The sequence below is a fragment of the Ixodes scapularis genome, unplaced genomic scaffold (assembly GCF_016920785.2).
Source record: "Ixodes scapularis isolate PalLabHiFi unplaced genomic scaffold, ASM1692078v2 PGA_scaffold7__128_contigs__length_106722199, whole genome shotgun sequence".
NCBI lineage: Eukaryota > Metazoa > Arthropoda > Arachnida > Ixodida > Ixodidae > Ixodes > Ixodes scapularis.
In genome coordinates this window covers 21928501-21948219 of record NW_024609882.1, presented here as the reverse complement: position 1 = coordinate 21948219, position 19719 = coordinate 21928501, and positions in this window count along the sequence as shown.

The following is a 19719-nucleotide window of genomic DNA, read 5'->3' as shown; positions in this document are numbered from 1 at the left end:
CCTCCTACAGAAAAAAAGACGAAGAGAGAGAGAGAGATAGAGAAAGAGGGAAGAGAAAAATAAACAAAGGGCGAGATTTCGAAAAAAAGATTCACCGCTATTCGATGCTCACTCAGCTAATAACTCTTCGCGTGTCTTTGAGTGCAGAAAGAAGAACCCATGCCGTGCTGTACTCAATTCAAGACCATATCGACTAAAGCGTGTTCGCTAGACATTTGGTCCACTTGGACCTTGCCGCAACCTTGAATTGCTCCTTCCAATTTGACCGCCCGCTACCTTCCAGCCGAATAGACTTTCCTTTCATTCTCTATAAATAAACCAACACATCGATTCCATTCGCCACTCACGCTGTGTAGGTGTCGTTGAAGAGAAAGCCCATTCGACTATTAAAAGCGGGACCTTTCCACCGAATGAACGCGAAACAAACACACACAAAATAGAACGAACGATGGGGGCCTCCTGCCCATTCTTCGCTGCTACCGCACTTTCAGAATACGGCGCTCCTACACTCTGTCTCGCCCCTAAGCTGTCAGTGTAGTGGAAGCCACCCGCTCACCGGCCCAATCAACCGCCTCCCTTTCATCACGTGATCCCCCCCTCTGCGCGTGGCTATGGGCGGGAGTGTGGTCACGTGGCGAAACATCGACTCACGACTGGTCCAACAAGCACGTGTATAGCTTACACCGGACTGTCGGCTTACGTTGAACGGGGCGTAAGTATACCTTCGTGGCGGTTCACCGTACGTCATTGGCAACGCCAGCAGGTATAGAATGGGACGGTTTTAGCAAAGAAAAGAGTCACGAACCATGGATGTACAGTCACGGAACCCCGGGCTTAGACGCTAGGGCCTCCACAAAAGCTGGGCGCTTCTTTTTTCTTTTCTTTCGCAAGCTCGCGTTGTCGGTTTTAAAGCGGAGTCCTTGGGTGGGCAGAACGTTGGTGTTTAACAGCGAGACGATCGCTCCTCGGAGATTAAGAAAAAAGGGACGGACGGCTCAAAACAGGAGATGAAGACTTGAAGATAGCTCGTATACTTCTTATCATCTCGCCTTCCTTTCGGCGTTTTTTTAGATCTTGCGCGAGGCCCTCGGTGTGGGATGTATGCTACGTGCGCAGCTATACGGATAGGACTGGCGGCGACTTAAACATGGTGAGTGCGTATACGTTTGCTCTTTTGTGCAATAGAAAAAGCTAATTTTTTTTTTTTGAACTTGGTGATTGTGCACGTGACAGAACTGTTCATTCGCCGGTAGAGGGGTTGGTATACGCACGGCGACAACACTTTGAGGAACAGGAGGAGGGATTAACGAGTGTAAATCGTGGTCACACCTCTAAAATAAGGAATACAAAAGCTGAACGAGCTGGTGCGCTCGCAGGCGTTGAATGCTGCGCACGGCTTTTGATTAAGTTTGGCCCTAGCTATTCAGTGGGGGGAATAATACTTATGCCTGGCTCTATGGTCAATAGGATGGTCGATTCTTCCGGTTTGTCATAGAAAGGTGCCCCGCGCATAGTCATGATTGGTTTCTGTGATTTTCTTCGAAGGGTGCTTTGATTTTTTATGGATCTTTTTTTGTACACCCACGTTCTTCCAGCGTTGAAATTCTCGCAGCATTGCGCAACATAGCAATCCGCTGAACAAGAATAAAACAGCGATGCTTGTAGTCTCACCAATCTGCAAATACAAAAACATTATCTAACATGCGAGATGTTGTATGGAAAGGGAAAACGAAAGATATCGATAGACCTTTGCAAAAAATAAATAAATCGCCTTCTGAGCGCTATCATCTCTGTCTGTTGGGCTGTGGAACGGCTTCTGAGCATGCGCTGTTGATTTGGTGTGCGCTATATCGGACGCTGCGCATGCAGCGTCCGTATAGCGCGCAGCTCAGTGACTCAGCACTTTTCGCTCGGTCAGGGGCCGCGAGCGCGTCCGTAAGATGCGACCATGCAATGCTTGCACTGAACGTAAAGCTTCACTGCAGCAGTATTCGATCATGCCCAAGCCATGGTCGTTTACAAGAGTCTGTCATCATTTTTCGATGCGCGCGCCTAACAGAGCGCACGAAAGAATTAAAACAAAATTTCAGATAAACAGAAAAATGCAGCTCCCTCTTTCTGCGTCTTATGAAAGATAAAAAATTTCTTGTTACTTTCTTAAGCTATTTTGTTACATTTAAGTATATCCGCCAATGAAACTCTGCAGCTCATCTTCCACGAGCAATGTGAAAAATTGTAATGACGCACACCCGAAACGCGACCGAAAACAATCCGGAGCGCAAGTTCGTCTGCTTCTTTTGAAGGGGCTGAACGCCGAGCTCTTACTGAGTGAGTAGACCTCATGGCAGCTTGCTTTCAGGTCTACCCACTATCCTTCCATCAGAGCCAATTAGAGCTCGATGCCTTTCTGACGTCATCGCAACTCAAGAAGCAGACGAACTTGCTATCAGCATTCGATCTCGCTCGCGAGGAGACGCTGCTCAATCTTGATAGCTATATACGCTTTACACACGCGCCAAATTACAGCCGCCATAAGTGACCTTCTCTTGTCTTACCGAGAGGCCGAGCAACTGAAACGGTAGTTGGCGATCCTCTACAAAGGCCGATGCTTTAGAAAAGAACACAGTTGAATCTAATATGGCAATAACCTGGCCTGCTATGGTAATGATGAAGGGAAATAAACGAAATAGGAGGAAACAAAAACTGAAGGTCAGTTATGGCGGCGTCCATGCACAGCTGCTGCAAAGCGTCTATACACGCCTATATTGTTTCAGCTGGAAGCGTTCTGAACAAAACGCGGTGAATTGTGTCGTTTTCTTGACACTGAATTATTAGCACACTTTGGTACGCTACAGGCTTGTGTCCCATGTCAATTGAATCCGTATAGAATCAACAATCACAATATAAAGGAGAGGCCCATAAAAAATGAATTAAACGTGACGAAGGAAAGATGACAATTTTTCTCTTCCCCCTTTTTTTATTACGCCAGTTTGCCATGCGGCTAATTGACGCACGTCATATTAATTTTAGACTAAAACAAAAAGACAAAAAAAAACAACAACAACATCAAAGTTAGTTACTGTCGCTGATATCGCTGTCTTTCACACATACATCCATGTGTAGGCGCACGCGCGCGCACGTACGGTCGTACATAAACGCCCCCTTCGCACACATACATACGCAATAACTTCAGTATACATACATAAGTTAGTGAAGGAACGAGTGAGATGTTAACCTATACACCTTTTCCACAAGGGCGCAGACATCTTGAATGCAGTCACTTCTGGTATGCCGTGAAACATCGTTTTGCTCTCTCCACGCCGCTGGAAGGTGTTTACGAAAAGTTCGTGGTTGTCACACGTTCTTGTTTTGCCTCACCTATATCTACTCCTATATTCCAGGTTTAAATGTTTTATTATTTTTTGTCCCGCATACCAGGTACGGAACCGACGTGACTGAGAACGACAGGAAGCAGAAAACGTCTGCATGCGTCACTTGTGGTTAGCTTCCCTGGAGGATATTTCGTTTAATCGCAAGTAAAGGCTAGAAGACGCACGGACGCAGACGTACGGGCCAAAAGCGCAAGATGATGGCGCAAGTTTACCGCTTTCAATAGGTTACCAGCGATGGCACACGCGCAGAAATTCGACAAACATGGGCCGTGTTCCAAAATTTACGCGATCTTACTCCAGGGTAAGGGTTTTGTACCTTGACGTTCCAAAACCTACTGGCGTCCAGCACTTTTCAATCTGTGTTGTCACGTGACATGACCTGCCGGAGTAAGTCGGATCCATCTGGGTGAGATTTGAAACACAGCCACGGTGATCTTACGATTTTGATGGATGGATGAATGGATGGTAATGGCTATAGACGCTTTACACACGCCCCAGATTGAGCCCCCATAGCCGCCCTTCTCTTGTCTTACCGAGATGCCGAGCCACTGAAGCGGGCGTTGACGAGTCTCCACAGGGGCCTATGCTAGGGAGAAGGACCCAGTAACACTTAAAATGACAATTACCTGTCCTGCTGGGGGTAATGATGAAGTGAAGCGAACGGAATAAGAGGGAACAAAAACTGAAGGTCAGTTATGGCGGCGCCCATGCACACCTGCTGTAAAGCGTCTATAGCCTTTGTAACGAGCGGCAGCTTGTGCCACCTAGGCTGTGTTCCAAAATTTACTCGATCCGACTCCGGAGTAAAAGCATCGTACCGTAGCGTTCCAAAACTTACTCGAGCTTACTCAATGACGTCAGAACTCGCGTTCCAGAAGCGGGTTGTTTACTCCGGAGTAATTACTCGCGCTACCCTCCTCGATCGGGGGGTAAAGTCGGATCAAATCGAGTAAATACGTCACGTGATCTGTTCGTCGTCTGCTTTCTGCGCCGACAGCCGTCAAAGCTCGCTTGCTCCGTTGGTTTTGGTGGCGGACGTTCGAAATGACAAAGAATTAGGTGCAGCATGTGTGGTTATTGCGATTTTCTGTTGTCAAAGCAGGAATTGACTGCATTACATCCAGACCGTCCACCTTGCCCGGGAACGTGTACTTGTTATTATCTGAGTGCGAGCGTAAACAGGAGCTTCTCCGCATCCTCGTCCTCGGCGTTGGGGGAATGCCGTAATCTCACGTTCAAGGCCGAAAATGTTTGAACTCGGTATATGATGATGTAGTATTTTTGCTTCCTCCAGAGTGTGTGTAATGAGAGGATAACGCTTGTAAAGCAGTGAAGGCTTCGAAAATTCCACTGTAATCACATTCGCGTCAAAGCGAACGTGAGTTTCATATCATTCTGGAGAAAGCACCCTCGCGCTGTACCGCTACATCGTGTGGAATATATTTCTGCAAAACATAATCGGTGCAAATTACAATGCGTGGAATATATGCGTTTAGGGCACCGTGACAAGAATTGCAGCGATCGCGCTGATTAATAAAATCACATTTGTTTTTTTATGTCTAGCTGTAAGGAGTAAGTAATTTTGATCTCAATATACAGCTCCAAACGAAGGTGAGTAAAAGGAGCTGGTGGATCCACCTCAAAAAACACCGCGTCGTCATTAACATTTCCGTTCTTCGGGTGCTTTCTCCATGATCAAAAGGATCGTCTGCTATTTTCTGCCATCGCCGCTGTGTTTTCTTTTTGCCGTCGCCCAAGACGAAGCCAATCCGCGTAGTATCCAGGTGATTATCCTGGCCGTTCCAAAATCGAGTCGCGGATCGTTTACTCGCGATGTCACGTGGTATCACCCGCTGACGTAGGAGGCAGGTTACTCGGGTAAGATTCGGAACATAGCCCTAGCCTAACATTGAAGCTGCTTGCTTGACCCCATTGGCTCGTCGCGTCGGCTGCTCCAACTTGTAGTGAAATGAAGCACAGGAATGGGAAAGAAAGATGTGGGTAAAAATGTCAGTGATGGGGAGTATATGGCTGTGAGGTATACATAATGTCAGAGATCAGATAAACATTGTTTAAAAATTAGAGTGTGCGCGCCCTTTGCATATATAAAAAAGTATGATGGAATAATATTAGCGGTTGACATGAAAAGAAGTTTTCCGTCTATCGATAAGTAACTTCTGCATTATTGGGCATTGTATAGCGCAGAATCATCAATGAAGCGAGAAAGGGCACATTATTGGTCACGAGGAAAGAACTTTGAATAACATGTTTCTTTAAAAATATGTTATATTTAATTGTGTTAATAAAAATAAACAGCGTAAAAAAAAGAATGAAGGATAAGACGATGAAGTGCACACACGAAACTCGCTGTGTGTACCTATTCTCGTCCTTCCTTTTCTTTTCTTTTTTTTGTGCTGTGGCATTTTGAGTGTGTTCTTCGTTTTCTTGTCCGCTTTTTTCTTGCGGTATTTTTACCGCTAACATCTACCACCAACTCGCCCAACTTTCCAGAGTATTTAATTGTATGCTTCGAACAATGTTGAACGTAAGAAAACTATAAATCAGCTTTTCAGGTTAAAAAGAACAAAAAAATCAGCTGCAACCGCACGCGGGGGCACAAGCGGTCACAAGGAGGAGTTTCCCTGCAATTAAGAGGCGCATTAAATATGCACAATTCACGAGTCATCAGAACAACAACAACAACCGGAACAAAGTCTTTCAAAACACAATCAAGCGAGAGCCGCGTGCATTGCACCCGCCCCCTCCACCTCTCCCTCCAGGACGAGTGCTCAAAGTCACACCATGGGTGTGTCAGCAACCCTTGGCCGCCGCCGCGACGCTTGACCTTTCACCGCCAAGGCACGACTTCACCTTCCACCTTCTCCAAATTCAGTCGCTCTCCGCGCAGAAACAAATCAAAACCAAAAGAAGACACAACGCGCCAAAGCAAACAGTCAGCGGCGGCGCCAACCGATCCACTTCGGCCCCAAAAAGTCCGGCCATCCTTGCCGTCGTCTCGTAGGACCGTTACTCTTCATTGTCAACGAGGAGGACAGACACCAGAAGCGACCGGAAGCTTTCAACGACCGGCGACGATCGCGCTCCAAAATACAGAAACCTCCCGCTCAGCTGACGTCCCAGAAAGGCAACACGGCGTAGGGCGAGCAGGAGGAGAAGGCAACGGATTTGTGTAAGCGTAAGGAAGAGGCACGTTTAACGTCGAACGGGAGAGGAGGGTCGGTAGCGGAAGGGAAGATGATGAGGATGGCGAGCCAGCGCGCCCTGTTCTATCGACCGGACGGGTAGGACTCCGCCGCGCTGCTCCACGGCGTCGCTGCCGCAGTCCTCGCTCGCATCCAGGAGGATGCTGGGATCCGATCGCCATCACAACCCGAGCACTTACCGCTCCTCGCCGCGTCGCCGACCGCACCACCTGCCCGGAAACCCCGGTGAGCTTCCCAGGAATCGCAATGTTCCGGGCATGTTCCCTGTCCTGGATCTTCTGGTCGGGCCACGTCCTTGGCGAGTCTCCCGCACGCTTCGGTTGGGGAGGATGCACGGGGCGGCGGCGGGGTTCTTCGTACCTAGTTTATGAGATTGAGTTATTTGCGTGAGGATGGAGGTAGCTTTCAGTGTGCATGCAGAGTTTATATAAAGCGGCTCAGTGAGTGTATTGGCGGGTCCGGGTGAAATGCACGGAGGGCGGATGTCGAAGGGCTTGTGTTCGCTGGTAGGAGGATATTGCGGCAATGAGGGGGGATGTTGGAATTAAGAAGCGCGCGATGGGGTACGGTGCGAGGCTGCAGTGTTTCTGCAGTGACATGTATTACTCCTATCGTTTCGCACTTTAATGCGCAGACGGTGTTCGCTTCGCTTGACTGGGAAAGGAGAACCCACGCCATAAGCCGCGTTTTGGATAGGGCTGCATTTAACGATAATGCGGCTATAATTGTTAATGACTGTTCGTTATTAAAAAAAGCCTGCGAGCAAGGATAACATGAGATACTGCTAGGTCGTTTTTATTGCTGCCAAAACGAAACGCAGCATAAAAGGCTTGGTGGATGTGTAGAAAATTCTGTGCTTTAATAAGAAAAAAAAAGAAAAAAAAAAAAGAAAAGAAAGGCTGCTTAGGTGGTGTGCCTACTGCGCTGTGGCGCACCGATGTAGTACAAATTAAATTTATTTGCGTTTTTGTTTTGTTTCACAAATTATCACTACCACTGCACTGAAGGGCTCTGTGTTCACGGTTGCGTATATAGTCCCAAATATTGGACAGCCGTAGTCGCAAATACGGTTCTGAGTGAAAACGATGTTCTAAGAAAATTATTCATCCATCGACGCAGCGTCACGTGATGAGCATCTTCTGACCATTGGCGCCAACAAAACGCATGAAAACCGCACTAAAATATGTAGTGTTTTATCCCAAAACAACTGGTGAGCGACTCATCTGGGAGTTCAGCGGCCTCGGTATATGTATTGGAAATCGACCAAGACGCTCTCAATTTTACCCTTTCCCGGAGTATCAGTTCATCGTCTCGTTGAAAGGTGGGCGTGAGGGTGACGGGTTGTTGTTGGGAGTTATGCAACCCCCGATGGACTCAAAAGGAAACCCCTTCGCTCGAAAATTTAGTCGTGAGCGTGGTGGCAATGTCCCGACAAGAAGTTCAGGTGTAAATTGCGAAAACTCGTATCCGTGTTGCCACTAATTAGAATTCTGCTTCTTTACATAAATAAAATCAAGGAAAAAAGACAATCACTGCTCAAATTTTCCTAAATTAAAAATTGCGATACTTAATTGATAATAATGACAAAAAGAAAAGCTTAAAACAGGGATGGAATCGACAAAAATTGTAGAGCACACACTGCACTACATAATAACATTAAAAATACTTATTAAAACAATCCAAAATAATGTAATGCTTCGAATTATAGGTTGCTTTTTTTTAGTCAAAATGTTGTGCAGTGTGTGCTCTCCAATCATTGGTACACGTATATTATTCCATCTCTGTTTTGTTCAAATTTTACATCATCTGTACAGGTACACCCCTCGTGCAACGAGAAATAGTTCTTAGATATTTTTTTAATAAATTCAGTAACCTCTCTCTGTGGAGTGCTGGATAAGGGGCCTGGTGTTGACGTGACTAATGTTAATTATATACTTGTTTAATAAACAAAGAAGTCTTTTCGTTGACCTATTCACATGAACGTCTGTTTGCGAGTACAGGTAAATGTTGCTGTATTTTTTGGGTCGCAACAAAAGTCAATCTAAATGTGTTATTGTGCTATAGTCATTTCAAATAAACAACAAACTTATAAAAAATGAATTCAGCATTTCACAAGAGCTAAATTCCCGTTTTCCCTAGGAACTGAGAACGCATACACTCTTTAAAACCGCAATCATACATTTTTAGTGAGATTCTGAAGTGACAGCACATCACATCATACAACGTCAACGTTCACCGATGACTCCCTGGCTCTCGGAAAATTTGATAGCGTATCGAAACTTTGATTTGAAGAAACAAATGGCGACATAAAAAGTATATAAAAAAAACAAAAAAAACTACATAGTTTGAAATAAAGTGCGCCACAACAACGCACACGTAGTGTTGAGAGTCAGACTATCTCATGTTCGCCGGTGAATCTTTTATTGACGCTGTTATTTAATATTTATTTATTTATTCATTCGGATACTTGCAGTAGCATTAGAGTAAGGGCTATAATATTTGGGAGTGAATACTACACTACCTTTCATAACCATACACAGGCTGTTCTAACAAAATAAAATCACAAATAAACTGTGAACGCTAGGAGGTTAATGCTAAATAAAACATATCGATAGGTAAGATGTTAACCGCGAAAATTGGGCGTCGGTTTCAATCCCGTATTGCATTAGTGACAATGGGTCTCCTCAGAACATCAGTTTTGCAACGGAATTCCTCTAACTTATAAACGTGATCCCTTCATCTGTTAGATGAAGGCAGCTCTTCCTTTTAATACGAGTTCTAGAGTGAAATCTGTTGTATTTTACGTGATACGTTTTTACGTTATACTATGGACGCTTGCTCTGGTCAAGCAAATGTTGCTTTGTCAATGAATTATTCTATTGCTTTTGTCGAAATATAGACCGTAAGGACGGGGTCACACTGCTCATACATCACACAAAAGACAGTCTGCAAACAATAGTCAGCGTAATATCCGCGGTTCGAATGCCGCGTGCCATGTTTCCTTGTCCTTGCCATGCTGCATTCGAAGCACGGATCTCGCCGTGACTCGCGATCGAATCTGTACGCAGACTCCCTTTTGTGTGATGTATAAGCAGTGTGACCATGGCATTAAGAAAACATTCAACGAACAACCGCTAGGAATTTGGCTACTAAACTTGCTAAAACTCCACCTTGATTTGTCTGCTTTTTTTAGGCATATACTATTCTGCAAAAAGCTGGGCACTCTAATCATACGCCGTAGCCGTTCAAAGTGCCACGGAGTTACCTAAAAAGCAGCGGCCAATCTCTATTTCTTAATAAGGTTTTAATATCTAACAAATGCAGCAAAAAAAAAAAAAAAAAAGAGGTAGCAGCGGGTGTCGACAGGGCTGTCAATAGACGCGGAGACTGCACAGTCGGCTGCGGAATGAGCTGCCCCATTTAAATGCTAGTCGAAAGGAGTAAAATTCCGCATGCGGTAACCTCTTTCCAATCTCACTTATAACAACTTAACGCACCCGGGGGTTCTTGTGCAGCTTTTGTGCCGCTTTGGCCCGAGCGACGCGGGGCCAGCTCGTATTGCCCCACCCTGTACATCGCTTCGCTGCTTCTCCGCAAGATAGCTGCCTCATTTTTTTTTTTGTTGTTTTTTGCATTTATTCTTTTCTGCCGGGGAAACACGTTGAATGCATCCGCGTGATTTGGGAAAAAAGTCTTTTGAGAGCCTTTCTTTGTCGAGAGTTATCCGCATACATCTCGGAGTGCGAATTGTCATGTGTTCCCGATTAGAAGGAATACACTAGAGGGGATTTTACGTCTAGATTAAGAATGGACTGTCTCGTTTTATTGCCTCGCGAATGTCAGTGACATGTTCATTTGCGTTCGAATACGGCCTGTCATCTTACACGAACAGGCACATCAAATGCGCAGGGGCTGTTGAGTCCTAGTCTTTCAGTGATTTGGGGAAGGACTTTTGCACTTTAAGAACCGTAATAAAAAGTATTTCCTCTTCTCGCGGAGGCAGGTACAAACATTGTTTTTGCAAAACCCTAACAAAATACAAATACGAAAAAGTTAAAAAATTATTTAGTTACAAAGACAACAGACCCTTTCATACTACTCAAACTTTTTACTTATATTTAATTTGAAAAATAAAATGAAATATTGCATAAGTATGGGTAACAAAAACATAATTTTGTTGCCCATATATACACGCGCTTTGTGTTTCAAGTTACACTCTGAAAACCTTGCTATGCAGGTGTCCTCGGCAATGCCCATGTGCGGGTGTATGACTCCACAAGCTTAGTTGCGGGATCGCTTGCGCAATAGGGAGTTTTCGTAGACCGCGCTGCCTCCTCCGCTAAGCGTTCCGCAACGAAGAAGTTGCTACTGCGCCAGCGCGCCGATAGCCTTGACTGTGGAGTTCCCGCTATCGTAGCGGGTTGCGGAAGGCCTTGTGGGACGGCGAAAACGGTCCACGAAAACTCCCTACTATCCCTGTCCCAGGGATGTTTTTTTGCAGCGGACACCGTGCCAAGGGGGCACGAGAAACACGATAGCGCCCAAGAACTGGAAGGTGCACCCAGTGGTTGCGCGAGCGATCAATTGCAATCACGGAGTCGTTTCGCTCGCGCCCGTGACTTCCACGAAGGGGTACACAACATGCATGTTCCTCGCGTGCTCTACAGAGCGTTTCGTAACTGCGCGAGGGGTGCAGGATTGTCTCTGAAAATTTGCACTGCTGCCTCGGCGACAGACTCCTCGGGAACCACACCTTAAATAGTCATCCAAGTCGTTCTTCTCTCGCGACCAAGCAAACGCGTTCTCCAGCAAGAAGGAGGTAGGCAATATATCCTTCCAAGTTTGCTTTAAACATTGTCAGTGAATTATCCAGGCTCCCTGTCTTCGGCTCTATGCAGCAATTTTGTGTACGGACCATTCCATAACTTGGTTACTGACGGGTGAATTCTGGGCGTTCGTGCACATAGCGCGCGTGCTTCGCTCGCATTTCAAAGTCGCGAGCATACGTGGGCATGGGCTGTGGAGATCGCGCACATGGGCTGTCGATTTACAGGGAGTTTTTACCGGTGGCCATAGCTGAGTTTGTGGCTGCTGAATGCGTGCTGTCGGTGAGCTTCCGTAGATCTTCTGAGACCCTGCATTCAGCACAATCAAAACTGCCGGAGCCTATCAGTGCGAGATCGTTCGGTGCATGCTCGGTGAACACAATATGGCCGTCCGGTGAATTACTCCTTCCCGAACACTTGACCGTGCAATCAGCAAGAAACAAAAAATTGATTCCACCACGGTGGTTGAAGAAGCAAACTTACTCACTTTTTCTGAGGCGAAGCAAGATCCTTCGGTTTTAAAACTGGATTGGCTATATCTCTGTTGTTTTTCTCTCTATACCTGGGCGTGGCCGATATCGATTCTGTACATGTTTGTTAGTGACTTCTGCGAGCGTTTTACACACAGTGATGCCTTTGTATTATGGAAGTGGTATTTGAAGCCAAGCAATAGACCGTTTTATTGAAAACGCCGGTAATTTACGTCCCCGCAAACTGCCCCCCCCCCCCCCCCCCCCCCAAGCCCCATAGCACCGCTTCTTCCAGAGTTCATGAAATATTTTATGACCAGTTCTCCAGGTGATTAGCTAAAGGGACCGATTAGAGAGAGATCCTCCGGTTTATTCTTTTAAATGTATTTAAGACGACCAATCCCCTCGTATTTGTTTTATAGCACACCAGGAGGATCTCGCTCAGACTTGTAACTTACTCATCACATCTATTAGGCAGTAATCACAAGAATAGCATGATTACTTTCGGGAGCACTAATAGTTATTGTAACCGTCACTAATTTTCCCTCCCCTTTGTAACGGCGTCCGTTGTTCGTACAAATTTCCTACCAAGGAATCGTCGAACCCTGTGATTTCCCTACACAGTGTACACCCCTTCGTTATTTTTTTTTTTTTGTTGAAGGCACCCCCTTAATTCGCAACGACTCCTATTATCAATGCCTTCCGAGCCCCCCCCCCCCCCCCCCCTAATTTCAATTCCTGGGGAAACCCCTGGTTCCACCAAGCCTCCTGCAGGAAGACGGTTTACCAAAATTGGTGGGTTACGACTGAGGACACACGGCGGCCATGAAAAAATGACGATATAAACGGGTGCTTGAATCGCAATTCTCGCGCTTCGTTGCTTTCTAAAAATATTTATCACATGCAAGTATATATAAAATGGGAAATGGCTTTCATCTTGTTATAAAAAAAATATACGAGTATATTAGAAATTTGGTGGCTGGGAACATGTACAAAAGTGACGTTTTTGTATGTACATGGTTTGGTAGTACAAATGGACAGAGTTTAATGTTGGCCCGAAGTGGTTCGAATTTTTTTAAGATTGTAGATAAAGAGTGCTTGCTTTGCATATCGTGACCCTTTTTTTAATTTTCATTTTAGATTGAGAACAATATTTACTGAAAAACAAACCTCATGGGAGTAAATTCACGATAAATTTCCACGAAAACTGCTCGGTTTTTGCGTCTGAAACTTGTAACAGTTAGTAATAAGAATAGCCTTTAAAATGTCTTCCACGTGTCATTAGGAGTGATGCTCAATCTTTGTTGTAAGGTTCAAGTGAAAATTAATAAAAATGGCGGAAATATGCAAGCATTGTTTCGTAGTACAAATGCACCGCCGTTCGTTTTCCACATAAGGTATCCGAACTTCTGGCAGACTAACTTAAATATATGCTCGTTTGCATATCATGGCCTTTTTTTTTTTGCCAATTTTGCGTTTTATGTTTCTGAAACAAATTTTTAACTGCAAAAAAAATATACATCTTCTTTAGGCACAAAATGTAATTTTAATATGTGTGCGTTACCGCTTGAAAGAGAATGTTAGTCTAGACAAGATAGATTATTATAGCGTATACAAATTAGCAGCCTCTGATTTCAGTAAACGTTGCTCAGTTTTCTCTAAAGTGCAAAAAAAAAAAAACACAATAACAGGTCCTTTCGGAGTTTTCATGGCAGATAGTGCCATCTGTTTAGTTGTGACCAAAATTGAAAAAAACCTTCACTTTCTTTGCCTCTTATTTATTACGCTTCAATTCATTCCTGTGGTCGCGAGACAGGTTGTTGAGTTCTATACCCAACAGCGTTATGTCGAAAAAGTTGCTGTGGGGTTAATTTGTTATTACCCATTTTAGTGGCTGCGTATCTCAGTGATGTAACAAAAAGCCAGTTGTTGCGACTCGAATCTCATGCTCGCGAAAAGGCTATAACAAAACCCTTACCCGTGAAGTACTCTACCAAAAGCGTTGCCGAATGGTCTATATATGATCCCTAGGTCGTCTTCCTTTTGATTAATTTTTATTTTATTTATTGAAATAAGAGTAATGTCAGACAATCAACTTTGGTTGTGTTAGTTTAATAATGCGACGACTCCAAGCTTCCATTGTGCTTTTAACACCCACCATGACTCTTGTCCTTTGCAACTAATTATAAGCAGCCAGGATCACAACTCGTGAAGTTTACTGGCTCTTCTCTTTCGATCTTGCAAGTGCCCGCAATCAGTACTGCGAAATAAAATTAAGCGATAAGGTCAGTGCTGCCCTGCAATGTTTTTCTGTGGCCGGGCTACGAGCATCCTTGCGTCCTTCACTCTCGCTTAAGAGCAATGAAGCTTTTTAGCCACATGGGGGTGCGACCACACTACCTTGTCCAACAATGTCTGAGACAACCGGAACAGCTGTCCCCCATTCACTGCTATTGAAAATATGTGCCATGCTTATCTGTGAGGCGATTGAATTATGTTGCGGCTTACGATAATAAAACGCTTATCTATAGACACTCGCTTGTTGAGAAGACTAAGTGGAAGAGGTGTTCCGTATAAGTCCCTGCAGGCAGGTGGCCTAAGGACCTGTGTGTTTAATTACTCCAGAAACGTCTCCAACTCAACACCGGAGCAAAGAGGACAACACGGTGAAGTGGGCGTGCCTCTCAGAACGAATTAAAGCGCTGCAGGAAGGATTAAAGCCCCACTATCCTGGGAAAAGTGGCGACATTCATTGTTGTGGAAATGCTCGAGACACGTGCCGCGCGACACTTTTGTGAATAACATGGCGTCTGAAATCTAGCTCACTGCTGCCCTGTGCCACCATGATCATCCCAAGGGCTGCACGTTGCACGTGCCTCGTGCATCGATGAACCTTGCGCTACTTTTGAAACATGAAGGTACTTTAGGAAGGCTATGATTACAGCGACTCGCTCTACGGCCGTCTGATGGGATCAACCTCTCCCCGTGCAAGAGGAGTAAGAGATCGCACCTGTTCACTCTAAATTTGTCTCTTGTTAAAATTCCCGCTTACAAGTACCGCCAACCGTTGTTGTGAAAACGCGCAAGACACGTGCCACGAGCGGGGTGTCCGCCGACATTCGCTTCCAAGGGCCGCTCGTTTTAATGTTGTACCGCCATTTGCTTCTAAGGGCCGCTCGAGACACGGACCTCGTGCACTGGCGGAGTTGACGCTACTTGCAAGAAAAACGCAAACACATCGAGGGGCTTTAGTCTAATCTAGCGCGGCCATGGTTCATCCAACTGCAGAACGAGGCAAGAGCTTGTTCATTAGCAGACTTGGCTTCGAAGCTAAACAGATAAGGAGAATAACCCGGAGGAAAAAAATTGCGCCGCAGATCCCAGGAATCGTCGACTTAAATCACGCCGCCGCCCGTTTTGATCTGGATGAGCATCGCACCGGCGTGCTGAATTTCTGGTCCACATCGGAGACACCAGGCGCCACTTGGGGTATAGTTTAAATTTCCGCTGCGTAAACATTCAAAATACAGTGAATTCGTTGAAAAAAGGTTTTTTACACAGAAAGGAGCAGACGTCATTGCGTTTTGAGGTCGCGTGCGCCGCGTCAGGAATGCTTGCTAATCTCCGCATTACGGCACTCCGCCGTGAGTTGGGGATTGTCCCACCATTCCGGGGAGAAAATACCACGGCGTCGAACGACAAGTTCGATGCTGCGTGTAAAAAACATGGAGGAAGTTTAAAGTCATTGCCTTTTTGCACCAACAGTGCCGAAGTTGAGAGTCTGACACTGGGATTATTCTTTCTTTCAATTTTGACATTGTTTATTTAACAATGCAGAAAATTCAAGACTACAATGCTTTGCATGCATATCCTCAAATTAATTGAACTCGTCGTTCGATCCCATCTTCCTTTCTCGCCGGAGCGATGAGACAGAAGGGAAAAGTAAGTCCTCGGCTCCCTGCAGAGTACGGGGATTAGCGAGTGTCCGTGAAGTGGCCCACATAACCTCAAAACACGGTGATGTATATCCTTACGCCTAAAGAAAACCTCCGTCGTGTAGGTACGCCACAAGCGTGATGTCAGACTGCCTTTGACGCTGTTGGTGTAAGGATGCGACGACTTCAACCTTGCCACATGATTTTCGCACACGCCATCGAACGACGCGGCAATGCTTGGCTCTTTGCGGAGTACGGAGATTAATGAACAAACATCCGTAATTTGGCGCACGTGACCCCGAAGCGCGATGACGTTTCCTCCTCCCTGTGGAAGAAATCTTCGCCGTGTGAATACACCGTTAGGAGCTTCGCCATGAGAGATACACGGCGATGTGGGAAAGCCGGTTCTTATTTGCAGAGAGGCACAAAACTAACTTTGACCTTGCAAAGATTTAGCGTGACGTTCCCCCAAACATACCGTATGTACACGCCGACATTGTTTTGAAAAAAAAAAAAGTTTGCTTTCATTTTGGGAAGTTAGGTACATAACTCGACGACGATCGGAGAGTCAACGATAGAACAACAATGGGGAGTGTAGATAAGTTTTCATTTACAAAAAGATGAAACAAAGATAGGAATTTTTAAACGAGCCATTAGGCTTCGCGTTCGTGAGAAGGGGCAGTTGGAAAAGTGCGAAATCCGAGCTAGACCTCTCGGCGCATTGATTCGATACTATATATCTTGTTTGCCCCAAGTGCCCTGGTATCCCGCACAATAGCTTCAGAGGGTAATATTTATCAGCTTTGTATTGTCCTAGGACAACTTAGCAGATGGAATGTTTACCTCAATTCAAGCACAGGTTTAAAATAAAATTTCTTTAAAAAAGATGTTCTGGGAGAATTTTTGGAATGAACGGGCGCACAAGGAAAGCTTGACGGATTTTCTGTGTTGAAGTTAGTAATCATTGAAGCGGCCAAGGCGAAGACTGATGTTTCTTCCACCTGTCGGAGATCGCATGTTTGACCCCTCGCTATCCTTTCACTTCTCACACTACTGCACTAAATATCTTCTGTGCCACTTTCAAAATAAATTTTATGACGCTTAACAAATGAAAAAAAAAACAAAAAAACAACAACAGCATTTTAGAATAATTGAAAAAAAGAGGTGAACTTTCTTTTAATGACTTTTGGCAAAGATTGGTAAGTTCTTACATGTGACTTACGTAAGGTATTTTAAGAAACTTGATAAAATCAAAAAGCTCAAACCCTGCACTCTTAATGCATATAAATTCAATAACATATATACAAAATAAACTTTTATATACAGGGTGTCCCTCAAAAATCATTGAGAGGGTTTTTATCACAGCAAAACATAAACTTCGCATTCTGGAACCCTCATCTTCCACCCAAATATAGCGGTGCGAACTAGATTCCAAAGTTTCACCACTAACTGTTACTTTATTTAACAGTTATACGGGATTTTATGAAATTTTTAATGGGAAAGTGGGGGCCGACAGGAGTCTGGAGGACAATGGGCTCTATGGTGCCAGTTACCAAAAAACAGGGGAAAGTGGACCCTATTTTTCCATTAAAATTTGAAAAAGAAATCACTTATTAATTTTTGAATAAGATAACGGTTCGTGCTGGAACTCTGACGTATGGTTCTGACCGCTAAAACCACATTTGAACGAAGAATAAACGTTCGACGTTGCGTGGCTTATTTTAGCTGTGAAAATAACTAAATGTTTTGAGGGACACGCTGTAGGTGTGTCTTACAGCGTAATTATTGGGCTAAAGAAGTTGTTCGCGGAAACTTTATTTCGTGACATGCGTGTACCATCCAGGCACTTGAAAATATTTTGGAGAGTTCAGCGTCCCCTTAAAGACAGGGTCTTTCATTCACCTTAGAGGTAACATAAAATATTGCATTTGTTGAAAACACCAGCACGGATATTTGTGCGTTCTCGCTGCCTTTTCTCGCTCAGATAATTGTTATGTGAAATAATGAACTGCGGGCCTTTCAAGGGTTTTGGGTATTTAGATGATTAATTGCTTTAACATGATTCCCATCACAAGAAGAATTGAATCAATAAAAAATTTACAAAATATCGCCAGGGTTAAAATATGCTTTAAAATATGTTCACAAAGCGTATAAATTAAGAAACGCTGTTCTCACTACAGAAACCCAAAGACGGAATATGAGTCAGACAGCAGAAGTGTGTGTGGGTGTGTTTTAAAGCAACGCGTGACGCGTAAGACTTTATATTGTATCCAGTATTTGACCGTTGGTCTATCATGATAACGATGTTAGAGTTTTTCATATGCTAAAAAGAAAACAAAACCTTTCTGGAAATACTAATATGGTCAAATGGCGTATCTTGGTGATCGTGGCGTTCATTGTGGACCTACATTGCAGCAATTTGTATTAATAATAATAATACAATTAAGATATTTTGTTACGAATTTTTCAAACTCTAATAAAACTTGTTGCTTATGATCTGATTTGAAACGCGCGAACAGGTATGGCAATCAAAAATGTGAAAATAATCATCACTGGTGCCAACTGCAGCATCCTTCTCATGCATCACGTCCACATATGAGGAGAAATGTTTTAGTTTTTTTATTCTCGACAGAATATGTTCTCATGCCTTGCCTTCCTGCATGGTGACCTCAAATGAGGACATAAAAAGCTTTCATAGACGGCCAACAGATGGCAGCACTTGCCGGATCTCGCACAGAGAGCATCGTAGCTCGTCTTCATTCATGGAGAATCAATGCAACACTTCGTAAAAGTAATTATTTTTTACTAGCAAAACTTTGTGTGAAAATTGCAAGGAAAATTGTTTTCAGATTGTTCTAGACACACTTTATGTATTAGCAATAAAAAGTATTAAAATACTTTTTCCCGATATTTTTTTTTTTTGATGCCTGCTATATCTGGCCTCAAATAGGGACACCATGCTGGAACATTGCTTTGCTCTCATTCCGCTTCGCGGGCTTTCCGGCATTTGCGCGCGAAAAACTTTGAGCTACGCTTGCATATTTTTTCTTACTAACTCTTCAGTGTCTTTAACTAAATGAAAAGTTCTCGGTAGAAATCTTCCCTCACAATGGAAGAAATTGACGTCATTTTAGAGCTAGGCTAGATGACTCTGAAGGCGGTCCCGACATTCGCGGTGGAGAAGAGTGGGAAGGTGCAGAAGATGCCGGTGAGGCTGGGGAACCAGGCGATGCGCTTAGGTATTCCGACAGCGATTCGTCACAAGATGATTCCGAAAACCCAGTGCCAACAACAAGCAAGGTTACCGCAAAGAAGACCACTGTGTGGCTTTTGGAGAAGGGCAACGCGCATGCTGGTAACCCGCCAGCATTCCTCTGGACACACCAAGCAAATATTCATGGCGAGTGCCCCATCGACTATTTCTGGCAACTGCTCCCAGAAACTTTCTTGGAGGAAGTAGTTTTTCAGACCAACTTGTATGCTGTACAATAAGGAAAGGAAAACCTGCGATTGACATTGCCAGAGCTGAAAATATTACATGGGATATGCATCGTTATGACATATCTCCGTTATCCAAGGATACGATATTACTGCTCACCGGAAACAGTACTGAGAAAGGACCTCGTGGCCGATTCAATGCCTCTGAATAGGTTCGAGGAACTGAGGAGATTTTTGCATTTTCGGGATAACACCGACATTCCGGAGCAGACTGGCGACCGCCTGCTGAAGTTGAGACCAGTCATTGAAACACTGGATCAAACGTTTCCGGATGCTGTCGAGCCTGAAAAATACCAGTGTATTGACGAGATGACAATCCCTTTCAAAGGCCGTTCCTCAATAAAGCAGTATCTTCCGAGCAAGTCTAAACGATG